At 41.9% G+C, this 12488-nt stretch overlaps 1 protein-coding gene across 11 annotated transcripts in view; it reads right to left on the reverse strand.

The window, feature by feature from the left end:
- sulf2a (sulfatase 2a) overlaps nucleotides 1-12488 on the reverse strand; it is a 46549-nt gene that overhangs the window by 10880 nt on the left and 23181 nt on the right. For 2 of the 11 annotated variants that reach the window (XM_085405828.1, XM_085405825.1), the window contains one exon: nucleotides 10677-10836. The exons of 6 other annotated variants lie outside the window; for them this stretch is intronic. The gene's annotated coding sequence lies outside the window, so the exon portion shown is untranslated. Of the gene's footprint in view, nucleotides 1-6500; nucleotides 6524-7187; nucleotides 7395-10676; nucleotides 10837-12488 lie in introns of those variants that run through there. 3 more of the 11 variants (XM_085405826.1, XM_085405831.1, XM_085405834.1) reach the window with 3 other exon arrangements.

Genomic DNA, 12488 nt, shown 5'->3' on the forward strand with positions numbered 1-12488 from the left:
AAACCCACAGCAGCGGTAACCTGACTTTCTAGTGTAAAAACTCCAGAAACAATGACTGCAAGAACTCACGAAAAATCAACAGTAGAATTGACAAGCGCTACAAGCACTGTAGCTAATTAAGACACATCAGTAAGTGTTCGAGATTTAAGAGTCGTTTTATTTATCTTCATGCAAAAAAAAAAACAAAAAACGCTGTATAACGAGGATCACATTTAGTCTCGAAATGAATAAAAACCTTTTTCTTAGAAATAAAGAAATAAATATTTGTTTGTCGTTTTTCCACCTTTGTTTACATCTGAACCTTTCGGAACAAAAATCTGCCTTATAAAATGTAGCGCATTCTCATTTTGATCAAATCCCCAATAAAGTTTAAATAGCATCTAATTTATGATGACACATCAGCAGCTACACACCCCTGTGACCGTAATTAAAAACCGTTTGTAAGCAACAGCAACCCACTGTGATGTTTCGCTGTCGTGAGAAGGTGGGGGTTAGGTATATGTGCTGGGAAGTCCACAATGAGATTGTGACCAGATCAGTCCTGATTCAAAGACAAATACAAAACCAGCACCTTCGTATGTCCTCTGTCTTCCTCCATCGACACACTCATGCAAGCAAATACACACTATGAGTATATCAATACATGATTAAAATGTAGCAGCAGCTGTTTTTGCTCTGCTCTTCTAACCCAGGGCATGCGGTTCTTCCCAGGAGGAGCACATGAGCTCTAACTTGGGGCTCTGTGCTTTTCTGAATTGTCCCTGCTTCCTTCTCATGTTCCCTCCTTGCCTCCATACCTCTTTCATTTCTGCCAGTGTATGAAAAGAAGGCACCAGCAACGAGGGAAATCATAATAAGGGGGGGGGGGGGGGGGGGGGGGGGGAAGAAACCTGCTGAAAGGACACACATTTAACCAACGCTGTCTGCATTCAGTAGTGCAAACCTCATCACCAAAATCATTTCCAGGACATCTAAAGAGAATAAAGAAGAGATTCAGTATGTTGAAAAATTAAAATCATCCTCTGCCTACTGGCTCCTCTTTCAGGGTGGCTTGTGGTGTAGTAGGTACAATGCTTGCCTTTGATAGTTGTTTATCTGTTTAAAAAGCTGATGTGGGCGAAAGCCATCAGGGAAGGCTACCAAATATAGTCCTGACTTGCAAGAAAACATCCAGTTAGATTTTTCACGCTGCTCTATCAATAGCCAAGTATGTAAATGTTGTGTTATTGTCATGCTATGGTGGTGGATATTTCCTGACATTACTCCCATGAGGCTTCCTCCTTTGCCCCGATACTGAGAACTAATTGGATTTTCAGGCTTTTATCAGCTCTAACCGACACACACGGTTCTTTCTTTCCAGCTTGCTCTCCCTCTGTCTGTCTTTTATCTGCTCGTATTGTTTATCTCTTCGGGTGGTAGATGCTACATGAAACCCAAAGAAAAAGCAGACACAACCATACCCTCCAAACAGACAGAAGACATTGCACCTTGAAGACGTGTGGAAAAAACAGATGGACGACAGTTAAGGAACAGCAGTTGTCAGCCAAGCTGCTCTCAGTCTCCAACAACATGACCGTGTTGGCTTATACGCATTCATAATGCGAGGCAGGCCATGTTGTGTCTGTAAACTGCAGTGATTTAGAGCTCGTTTTCCTGACAGAGATCTGCCCACATCAGCTCTTTGTACTAAGTGAGCTGCAAAACAACAATGCTGATTCAGCCCGATAAGACAGAATGAAAGAAGAAATTTTGCCATTTAGACAGAAGCACAAGACAACTTGAGTAAATATAACTCTCAGCAAAACTCATTAAAGGCTGGGGGCTTGCAGAGGAAGGCTGTGGGAGTAAGCTAGCAGAATATGAGATCATAGGGAATAAGCTTCTAAAAGCATGTATAAAGAACAAGGATCATCTAAGGTTATACTAATGCCAAGCGATGCCTGAAAGTCAGAGCACAGAGGGAAAGTTTTGCTCTTCAGTCATTCGCTTGTAAAGAGGCTTTAAGAGACAGCAGCACTGCATCACCAGATAAAAACTTAATGCCACGCATCTTTTATTGATAAGACTGAATTATAAATGTAGTGACAACAGAGCCGGCCATGTCATAGCATGGGCATGATGGTAAGACGGTAGCAAGAGTGGAGGGACAAAAACAGAAACCGGATCGGCAGGCAGATATGTTACACTGCCCGGCAACTCACATCTGTACTTTACTAGGTCTGTCACAGTTCAAGTGAGGCAGGGTGGAAGCTGGGAGAGTACTTGATAAATCTTCCAAAGACTTTGCAGAGGCGTTAATGTACTTTTCCCCTATAAATAAAACACCTTGGGCTTTGAAACAGGCACAAAGTATGATTCATCCAATCTGCGATCCCCCGAGAAGGCACAAAACACAGACAGAATATGAGAAAACTGAGAAAAAAAAGACATTTATTACATATTGAAGGAGGACGAGCCATGGCGTACACTTGCAATTTAATCAGCTGTGCTCATAATGCCAATAAAATATGGAGGCGAAAGCCCACAAGCTTAAAGTCAGGCTCCTGGTTTCTTTATCACCAATGTTCTTAGACAGAGAAAGATTGAGGGAAAAAAGACTGTGCGAGGCAGGGGGAAAAAAATTCTAGGCATATAGTCTGGAGAGAACAAAGCACGAGCACTTCCACTGCAGACAGATCTTCACAAAACGCGAAAACTAGATTCATAGGCCAAGGCTGCCATATAAAACAGAGCAGAATAAAACAGGATGTGTCGCAGAGAACCGCCATATTGTCCTCTGCCTCGTTCTTGACAGAGGAATTTGCCATCTACGGTGCTGAAAAACATAAAGGAAGTGGCCAGGAATGTTTAAATAGACACATCCATTGCTGAATGTGGCCCGCTGAAACACTATCAAGCCAATCCCTTTGGTCATAATTGAGCCTGGCAGGGCTTTGCTAATGTGTGACTTTGTTCCCACTGGCCTGCCTAGCTCTGAACAGAATGTGCAAAATCTCCAAGGACCCTTGCATTTACCAACAAAAGTTGGTATTCAGATGCTAATTTTGCAACGGCATGCATCTACGTGAGAGTAACATTCTCTCAGGGAAGTTTGCATTTGTGTGCGTGCGTGCACGAGGGCGTGCGTGCCAGTGGAAGGAGGGGATTGTGATTCTCAATACAGTATGGAATGTTTTTTTCATGATAATAAGAAGCCACGGTCCGTCTCCTTAATCTATTATTCTCTGCAAATCTCTGTTCCACCACCAGATTTGGGAAAATTTTTTATTTTGAGGTATTGGTGGAGCTACAGCAACTGACTTTTGTGGAATTTGATGGCAGCACAATCAATCTGTAAAAGAAGTACTGATATATCACGTCATCTTTCAAGTTGATATGCTGACCTGGGCTTATTTAGAAATCTAGCAGCATTACAATTCTTATGCTTACGATCACTTTATCAGTGTAGGTTCAACACCCACGCCCCTTTCTCTATGCATTCAAATCGGCTGTTTTCACATGCAGTCTTAATATATTATTCTTATTATTACAAAACACTGTAGACACCCAACCGTGCAAATGTAGCTAATAAGGCTAAGGTAAGATTTTGGTCATGAAAATTAAACTTGTACAGTTAAAGGTGTTATTTGGTATATGACTTTCAGAACTACTGGAGACCGAAATAAACAAGTGCGTGAGCCAGTTTAAAGTCCATTGAAATGTCTTAATGAACTGTCATTAACTCCACTGCTCAACTATTTGTAAGTGAAACTTCGTGTGTGTGGCTTCATCCGCATGTTAAAGCGATGCGTTCACGCAATCAGATGGGTCACTTTCACGTTAATGTTCCTTCCTTTATTCAGTGACAGTGATGGAGAGAGCTATTTGCGTCTTTGTCTTGTGCTGTCTTGTGTATATCCATCTATTAATGTGACAGCATGCAGTTCAGACTTGTGCCATTAACAGATAAGTAAATGTTCCTAGTGCTGAACTACTAAAAAGGTCATCGCAACTTTTGCGGAAAAGTGATAGGGTGCTCATTCAGACACGAAGCCAACACTTTGGAACGTGATCGGATTAATGTGAAGGAGTGTTTGCCTTCTCTGCTCCCCTTTATGAAACACATTGAGGGTGACTGAGGGGATATACATGGTGAATCAGAGAGCAAGGGAAATGAGAAGAAAAAACAAAAACAGTGGGTTAGATGAAATTAGGTACATAACAGAATGCTTCAGTTGTTTTCTGCAGCCATTAGCTGAAGGCTCTGGGCTGCACTCGCCTCTTTCTAAATGTAGATACAATGATTTCATAGCGAGAGAACAGCTAAAATCCACAGAACAGCTAAGCAAGCAACGCACAAATGGAGAATGTTGCTCAGCTAAATTGTTCCATATCAAAGTGTTTGCTGCTCATGTTTAAAACCCTGTATATAGATCCTTTGTCAAGCTGAGACTAATCGTGGTATCAGACTCTCATAATTCATTCTATAAGACAGAATGCTGCTTTCCCCTGTCAGCTGTTTTATGTCTCTATGAACTCTGATTTGACAGTAAAAGTAAAAATGTGGATTTTACGCAGTTACAACTTGTTGTCATTTTTTTGGAGCAGAAGGTCTTGACTCTTGATTCCCCCGTAGCACAGCTGTGTGACCCCAGACAATCTTTTTCCAACACTGACCTCCAAACTAACAACTGATACCGATGCAATGACATCCAAAAACAATGCCTCTTTACTATGACAGAATCCATCACTGGTCAAAACTCTCAGTGCTTCGCTAATAACCCTGAAATCATATTCAATAACTCTCCAGCAACTCCTTGGTTTAAAATAGAGCCCACACATTCTTCTGATGAATGTGCCTTTACTTCCTAATAACTAACTTTAACCGTTGAGAATGACAAGAGATAATGCAGAGGCTGATCCTATTCACTGAGAAGATTTAATTTAGATTTCCCTCAGGTTCCGATAAGCTCTGCACACTGCAGACATTTTAAGATGACAGTCAGAACCTGCACAGCAATTTTCTGTTTGAATACGCAGACACAAAAGACCAGTGGTTAGACTTTAAAAGTGAGAAAATTTGATTTCTGCAGCGATGAAGTGACCCAAGTGTGAAATATTTCTTTCTGCACTTAAACTGTTTGTCTTCAGATTTGTGTTTCTTCTCTTGTTAACACATAATATTCTCCCCTCACCTTTAATGCCATGTGGAATGTGCTGCCCAAATGGTGAAATATGAATGTGTGTAAATAAAGTATCCATTATTATTATTTAGCACTTAACACATCATTAATCCTGCAGTGAGTCTGCTGCTCCAGGGGAAGAGGTGAAGTGGTGATGTGCTCTGTCTGGAAATCTCTCTCTCTGCCTCACACTCACTAACAAGCGTTTTCTTTATAGAAAACATATCGAATGCTATACAAGTACAATAACTATATTTGTAGATAAATGTGGATAAATAAACAGTTTTCTTATAGTGTTTTAGGACAACCTCACTGGTTTACACAGACCTCTGATATCAACCCAAATCCAAGGCCTTCAGGAGAACTCGGTACAGGGTTGGGTTGAATATCAGAAGCAACACATTAAGAAAGAGTTCTTGGATTTCCTCCCCAAATTTGGAGCAACATGCACTTCACTTCCTGTATTCTGGTGAATTGCATTTTTTCTACATCTGTTTATGGTGTAAATTAAGAGATGCAGAAAAAACACACATATAAAGCAAAACTGAAAAAAAATCGAAGAGCAGGTGACAGTTCGGCACATACTAAAATATAACACAATGAAACTCTCAGGCATTCTGCATCATTTTCAAATAATTATTCCCCAATTTTCTCACTAATTATCAACAAACTTTTCTCATTAAAAAATTATGGCTGCTGAGTAAACACAGACATGATTCACACCGCTGTCCACTGTTGTCTTCGCCCATTTCCAGTAAGGATGCAACTAATTTAATAGTGTTTAAAACAAACTGACTGTATGACAAAAGCACACAGAAAATATCCAAAATTGGACACAATGGACAAATTAAATATTGGTCATACAAACATTGCATACATATTTAAAAGTCATCTTAAAACCATTAATCACTTCAATAATCGCATTTTTAACTACTGAAATGTGTGCCACCTCCCACTGTGTACAAAATAAAGTCAGATTAGTTTGCCGAGTCAGGCTAATGCTATGAGCCCTGGCAACCTTTCCTGCACACCTTGCACAACCCTGTGCAGAAAGTAGCTACACATCCTGTGTAACACAACATTAGTTGTGCAGTTATATGTAGTTTTATTCTGACACATCTAACAAACAGCTGCTCAATTTCTGCATCCAAGTTTTACAGAACCACGCTGGTTCATGCAGCTTTCACCTGGTTACTTTCCACCTTGCTTTTCACAACTTCCCCTCACACAGAGACAGTGAAGCAGTGCTATAAATGCTACAGCCAAAAGGATACATTTCATTGTACATTAACAAAACAAGAATAAAATACTTTGTAAGAAAATGTTTCTATCACTTACTTTTTCCTTCTTCGTGGTGATCGTCCAGCCTGAGCGTGCACAAAGTGAGACACTGTGTAGCTGCTAACTGAGATAACACCACTGTGAGTGTGTCAGAGATAATTATCTTTACCTCACAACCTTCCGTGGTTGTATAAATGCATAATTCAGATTTGGGGAATTAAAAAAACAAACAAGGAAATAAACTGAACAAAAAAGACCCCAGACCTATTGCTGAGGGAGAAAAGCCCCACCTGTGTCGGAGTCGTTCGTAAATTCTCCTTTTTTTCATGTTTTTACAGCAGTGTTGGGGGTAGTGGAGTAAATATTAGAGTTTTTGGGTCTTTTCAGAAAGCTACATCTATGTAAGTTGCGCTTTATCAGTGACCTCATGCTCATGCCAGGTTATCAAACCTCCTGGAAAGTCTTCACAGAGGGAACGTAGATGCTGGAGGTAGCTAATTACTCCCCATGCTTGCAGAAGGAGACATCGAACAGCTTTATCTGGTTGCCACGCTGTGATGTTTAAATTTTGGCCCTAAGTAAAAGTTACATAAATGTAGGGTAACAAACAAAGATGGCAATAAATTATAAATGCAAAAAAAAACTGCCCTCAGTAGTCATTTTCTGGTAGTCACGCTATACTCTGACTTCCTCACAAAGCTAAAGCACCCAGACAGACACAAGGAAAAAAAATCATCGCCATACCTCCATAATCCACAGGGCCCATTATCTTTTAAATGGTTTCAATGCGTGAGGGAGAAAGTGATGGGAAGGTGGGTGAATAGTTTGCTGGAAAAAAATAAGAGGGTGGAGGAGAGAGAGAGGAAGACGAAAGAGAGCGAGGTAGAAAAAGAGACTGTATGATGGTGTCAGTTCAGACAAAAGGCCCAGTCATGATGTGTTCTCGCCAGAGAACAAAGAGCTCTGACAGACTCGGCTCTGTTGACTATAAAAGTACACACAACGTCTCACACGCGCACACACATACTGAGCGGTAGACACACAAACACACCCACACTGTGTGTATCAGACTTCAAACTTCTCTTTCCAATGAGGGGACATAAAAGAGGAAAACAACAGTTAGGCTAATTATCTCTGAATCTGGAGGAAATGAACAGAATCATATTGTTGTATTGTTCTCAAAGGCATTACAGGGACATCACAGATCTACCTTTTGGTCTCCTCAGGGTTTATCAAACTAAATCAGTGAAGATCTTCCCCATAATGGACTCAGCCACACCACAAATAAAAACCTACTGCAGTGAGGATTTCTTTATTAACCAGATTCACTCTTGAACTCTTAAGATGCTACTTTTCACTTTGATTCACACATGTCCACTTTGCGCTTTGTTTCCAGCAGCAACCGGGTGGCATGTAAGGCTAGCGTGGTGGTCTGCAGGATTTTTTGAGGGGCTCCAGTCAGGGACCATTTCAGGGTCACGGCACTTACCCCTCCTCTCATGCACCCCTGCGGTACGCTCCATGAGAGCCCAAAGAGAACACGGAGGTGTTAGAGAAAACACAAACAGAGCCACGATTGTCCCTGACTTGAGTTCAACCCCCCACGGCCCCACCTCCAGGGACTTAAGATTGAGAGAATGAGCAACTGTCAATGGTGTTTTGCAAATACGTAGCTTTTTTCACTTCAGATGGGTTTATTCAGATGTCTGAGGGAAAATCGCCCTGCTTTGCAGTCTCTGAGTGTCCTTGCCTTTCCTGTCCTATTCAGGTTTGTATATGAGAAAGCCATGTGTGATGCATCCGAAAGAGCGGCTCAGTTGCTAGCTCCTTTGACATGGGGGTTGACAGCTGAAACAAGTGAGCACGCTGGTGGACAGGGCAGCCCGCTGAGTGATGACTGTTTCTTATTGGCACTTATTGACCAGTGGCAAAGCCCCCCTACAGTGTGTCACATCTCAGCTAAATGGATAACGGACAAATCAGCTGGGGGCCATTGTTCCACCAACCTAAATACCTCACTGAGACTTCAGAGCAGCCAAATGACTTCTGTATGACATTGTGTAACTGCTGCAGCATTGAAAAATCTAACATCAATCCACAACGTGGTCTGCTAAGAATTGCATAATACGAAAAGGCTTGATGAGAACAATATTGAGATTCCCACAGTGATAATTATCTGCTGAAAGTTTGTTGCTGTTATTTTTCTAAATAAGGTTGTGCGCCTTTGGTTTATGAGTTGCACACATCTTGTTCCACTGGACTCACAGGTTTTAAGCTGTCATCTGTTGTCTTTTAATTACATGCCATTCCTCTCCTATTATCAAATTAGCAGCGGCAGTGGGGACTTCTCCCTCTCCTTATGGCCCAGACTTAATGATGATTACGGACAATATCAGTTTCAACTTTCAGTAAACAACTGTCGGCCACCCGCTGAATAAATTAAAGACAGCTCAGATAAATCAATACGCTAGTAGGAAGTTACAGTTGAGCTGCTGCTGAAGTAATCACTTCTGTAGACTTGCCAATCTTTTACTTAACGGATAAACAATGGTTCTTAACTATTCAAAGAGGCCCTACACAGCATGGGGATGGCCAGGACCGGTGAGCATGGTGAGGACCATCTTATCTGGAGTTAAGCACACCCTTGGGACTTTGAGAGGCAACAAATGCTTCTTTACTTCTTCACTCCTCCCATTCTCTGTCCTTACCCCCCCACCTTTGCTAGCTGGCTTTCTCCTGGCCCTTTTGTCAGTGGATTACTGGCTTATCCCTCCCTCTCCTATCGGAACCACACAGGGGGTTAGGACTAGAGCACAGAGGGGAGATTTCCACACAATGATCTGAATTACAGAGGCTTTCTATGTATGGTCACTTATATTCCCCCCATTTGCTCTACTTGGAAATCACCACAGAGTGCCATTCATTGCTTATGGTTTTCCCAGCAGGAATCTTAGGCTACATGCCCAAACCCGGAATGTTTTTCCTCTGTAACAACACAGTTCACAGAGTGTGTCTTTTTAAGCAAACTCTTTGTTTTTGGTTCAGTTTAAATGCAAACATCTGTGTCTGTCTGTGTAAACATCAGCTTTGGTAACACAGAAAATACTCATGCATTGCAAACAAACAAGCCACGGTTGAGACCGCAGTGTGTGTAACTCCACACTCTCTACACACACAGTCTATATCATCCCTCTATACTGCGAGAGAGCGCAGGCCGTCTCCTCCTCTACAGGTCGGCATCCATCTGTCTCCATCTCTTCCTCGGGACAGCTGCCCAGACAGCCCATCTGTCTGTCCTGACCTGTGTTTGGGACCATGGGGGGAGCCTAAGTGGCCCACAAAGGGGGTCTCTGGCATGGTGCCCACCCAGTAATGACAGTTAAGCTGCCAGCGACTTGCCTAACAGCTTTGGAGGTCCCTTTGTGGTGCTACAGTATTGATATTGTATTGGGTTGCAAAGGGCTTGGCAGCCTTTTAATGAGAGCTCAGATTGATCAGGCAGGAGTGGGTCTCTCTTTACTGTGGATAATGCTCATCAGCTGTCCCTGCAGGCCTGACTTTCCTGTGATTTGAATTACTGACTGAAAAAAACAGACACACACATCCTTACATGTGTGAACAAATATTAGTAAGTAAGAGCAGAAAGAAGGTTAATATTAAATATTCATAATTACAGTTATCTTTGGGGGTTTTCACAATTGATTGAACCGAATTCATCATTGTCTCCTTGTGCTTTGGATCCATATGTTTCATTTTATGTCCAATCAATATGCAGTGAAAGAAAGCTGCTTGAGTGCACTTGGCCAAAGCTAATAACCTTCAAACCTGTTGCTTTAAAAATCCGGACGATTTGTAATTAAGTTATTCTGAAGAAAAAAAAAATGTTGTTGCATTTCAAATACGGCAATAATGCACTAAAGTTTGATGAAATTATTCAAACTTGAAAGTTACTTGCAAAACAAAAAGGTTTTTTTTCATATATATGAATCCCCCCCCCCACACACACACAATTATAATATCAATAAAAAAACAAGAATAGTTAAATAAATTTTAAGGTAATATATACTTTTTAAAATATATTCTGACTCATGGTGACACACAGACATACACACTTGCCCAATCAAAGGTAAAAAAAAAAAAAAAGATTCAGAGAGCCAGAAAGGTGTTTAAACCACCTGCCTGTCAGCTTCTACAATATCACTTCCCTTTTCCATCCCTCATCCTCCTCTTTACCTGCCTCCACAGGCGAAATTCAAGGTCAAAGCAGAGGCCTCTGGAACTTGACTAGTTCCTATTAGGCCTCCATTAGACCCCTGTCAGAAAGGCAGCCGGCTGTCGCCCTCCTGTAGTGTGATCATGACCCCCACTCTGCCTCTGGAACCTCTCCTGGGATCTGCAGCAGGGAAGTAACAGGATGGGGGAAGAATAGAAACCCTGCTCAGAGGACATCGTGGTTATTTCACAGTGGCCTTTACTCCTGAAGCAGCCAAGGGACCAATCCAGAGCTGGGCTGGCAACCGATCATACTGAAATAGGATGTGAAAAGAAATTTAAATTCCTAATTGGAAATTGTATATATTCTGTTGATAACCTCTTCAAAATACTCTACACTTGTTTAATTGCAACCTGCTGACTTTTTCTCTTGGGTGATTTCTCTGTTTTATCCCACTTTCTTCAATCAGGCATCAATTAACAGCGCTGGGATGGAGTTCATCAACCTTGTGTCGCAAAAAGAGTGCAGCGCACGACCCCGTTTTACTAAAGGCGTAATTACTGCACCATTACCTCACTGTGACCGCTGCACCCACACAAAACCTCATAACGCCTTCCTATCAGCTTAGACAGAACATAAAGCACCAGACAGGATAGGAGATATGCCCAGTTTTTCAACCATGAAGCAATTAATAGGCACCTATACCCTTTTACTGTGGTTCACACTGAGCAAAAAGGTCAATCACATTCATGAGAAAAATGCTGTAAATGAATGTCTGCATTTAATGAACATCATATGGCATTAAGATCACTGTAACCCTCTCTTGTGCAGTCAGAAATCATTAAAAATAGATGGGGAGCAAAGCCAATTCATGGTGTACATAAAATGGCCAGTAAATTCATAGGGTAAGCCGACAGGAGAGGCACAGGGACGCTGCATTTCTTTCACATAAAGAGTGGAGAAACGCACTGTTTTACTGCTGTAGAAATTCAGTTTAGGCGTTCCTATAGTGTAGTGCTTTACACATTTACTTACCAAACAAAGGATCCATGGTTCAATTCTAGAAGGAGACGTCTTGTTCAAAAAAAGTCTGTCAAATCAAACATGTGAAGCTACCTGCTGTGGCAAGCCTTTGTGGATAAGGGAGCACCTGAAAGAAATTTGATTCCTACACTAGAGTGTAAGAGACAAGACTTCAAACAGAACCACCAACACCTATCCAGCATTTATCACAGACTGGTGATGAGATACTCGGTGTCATCGTGTGTTTTGTAAGCTCCTTTTTAAACACAGCTGTGATTAATATCTATTAAAGCAATTATCTTAAGGGCAGGAAACTGGGGATGGGAAAAAAAGAAGAGGGCCCTTTGTGGAACTTTGCATTCAGCTGAATGCGCCTTTCAGCACCATCGCCCCAGATTGCTTAAGTTAGATGAGAGGTTATGCAAGTGGGCTAAAGAGATTTTTTTCAAGCGTGGACCTACACACACACACACACACACACACACACACACACTTTTGTCACAGGCAGCAACTTCCTTAAAAATAAAAAGTGGGCTCCCAGCTAGCTGATGGAAGCTGACAAACAGCAAAAGAATGAGCTGCCTCTGTTTTTACTATAAAGCTTGGCCGGAGTGCCGAGTGGCCTCAGTGTGTGTGGGGCCGCAGGTTGGCACACTCACAGGAGGCTTTATTGGGGTGCCGTCCTGAGCGTCAGGCAGCATGCCCGATGTTGACAAAGCCTGGTATCGCCTGCTGTCAGCCCATTCTGTGTGCACCCGGCGGAAAGAATCAATTAGGCCGTGGTCACAACAGAGCACTTTAATATTTGA

The sequence above is a fragment of the Rhamphochromis longiceps genome, linkage group LG5 (assembly GCF_057381845.1).
Source record: "Rhamphochromis longiceps isolate RC_006_pf linkage group LG5, R_longiceps_female_GT1.1, whole genome shotgun sequence".
In the NCBI taxonomy this organism is placed as follows: domain Eukaryota; kingdom Metazoa; phylum Chordata; class Actinopteri; order Cichliformes; family Cichlidae; genus Rhamphochromis; species Rhamphochromis longiceps.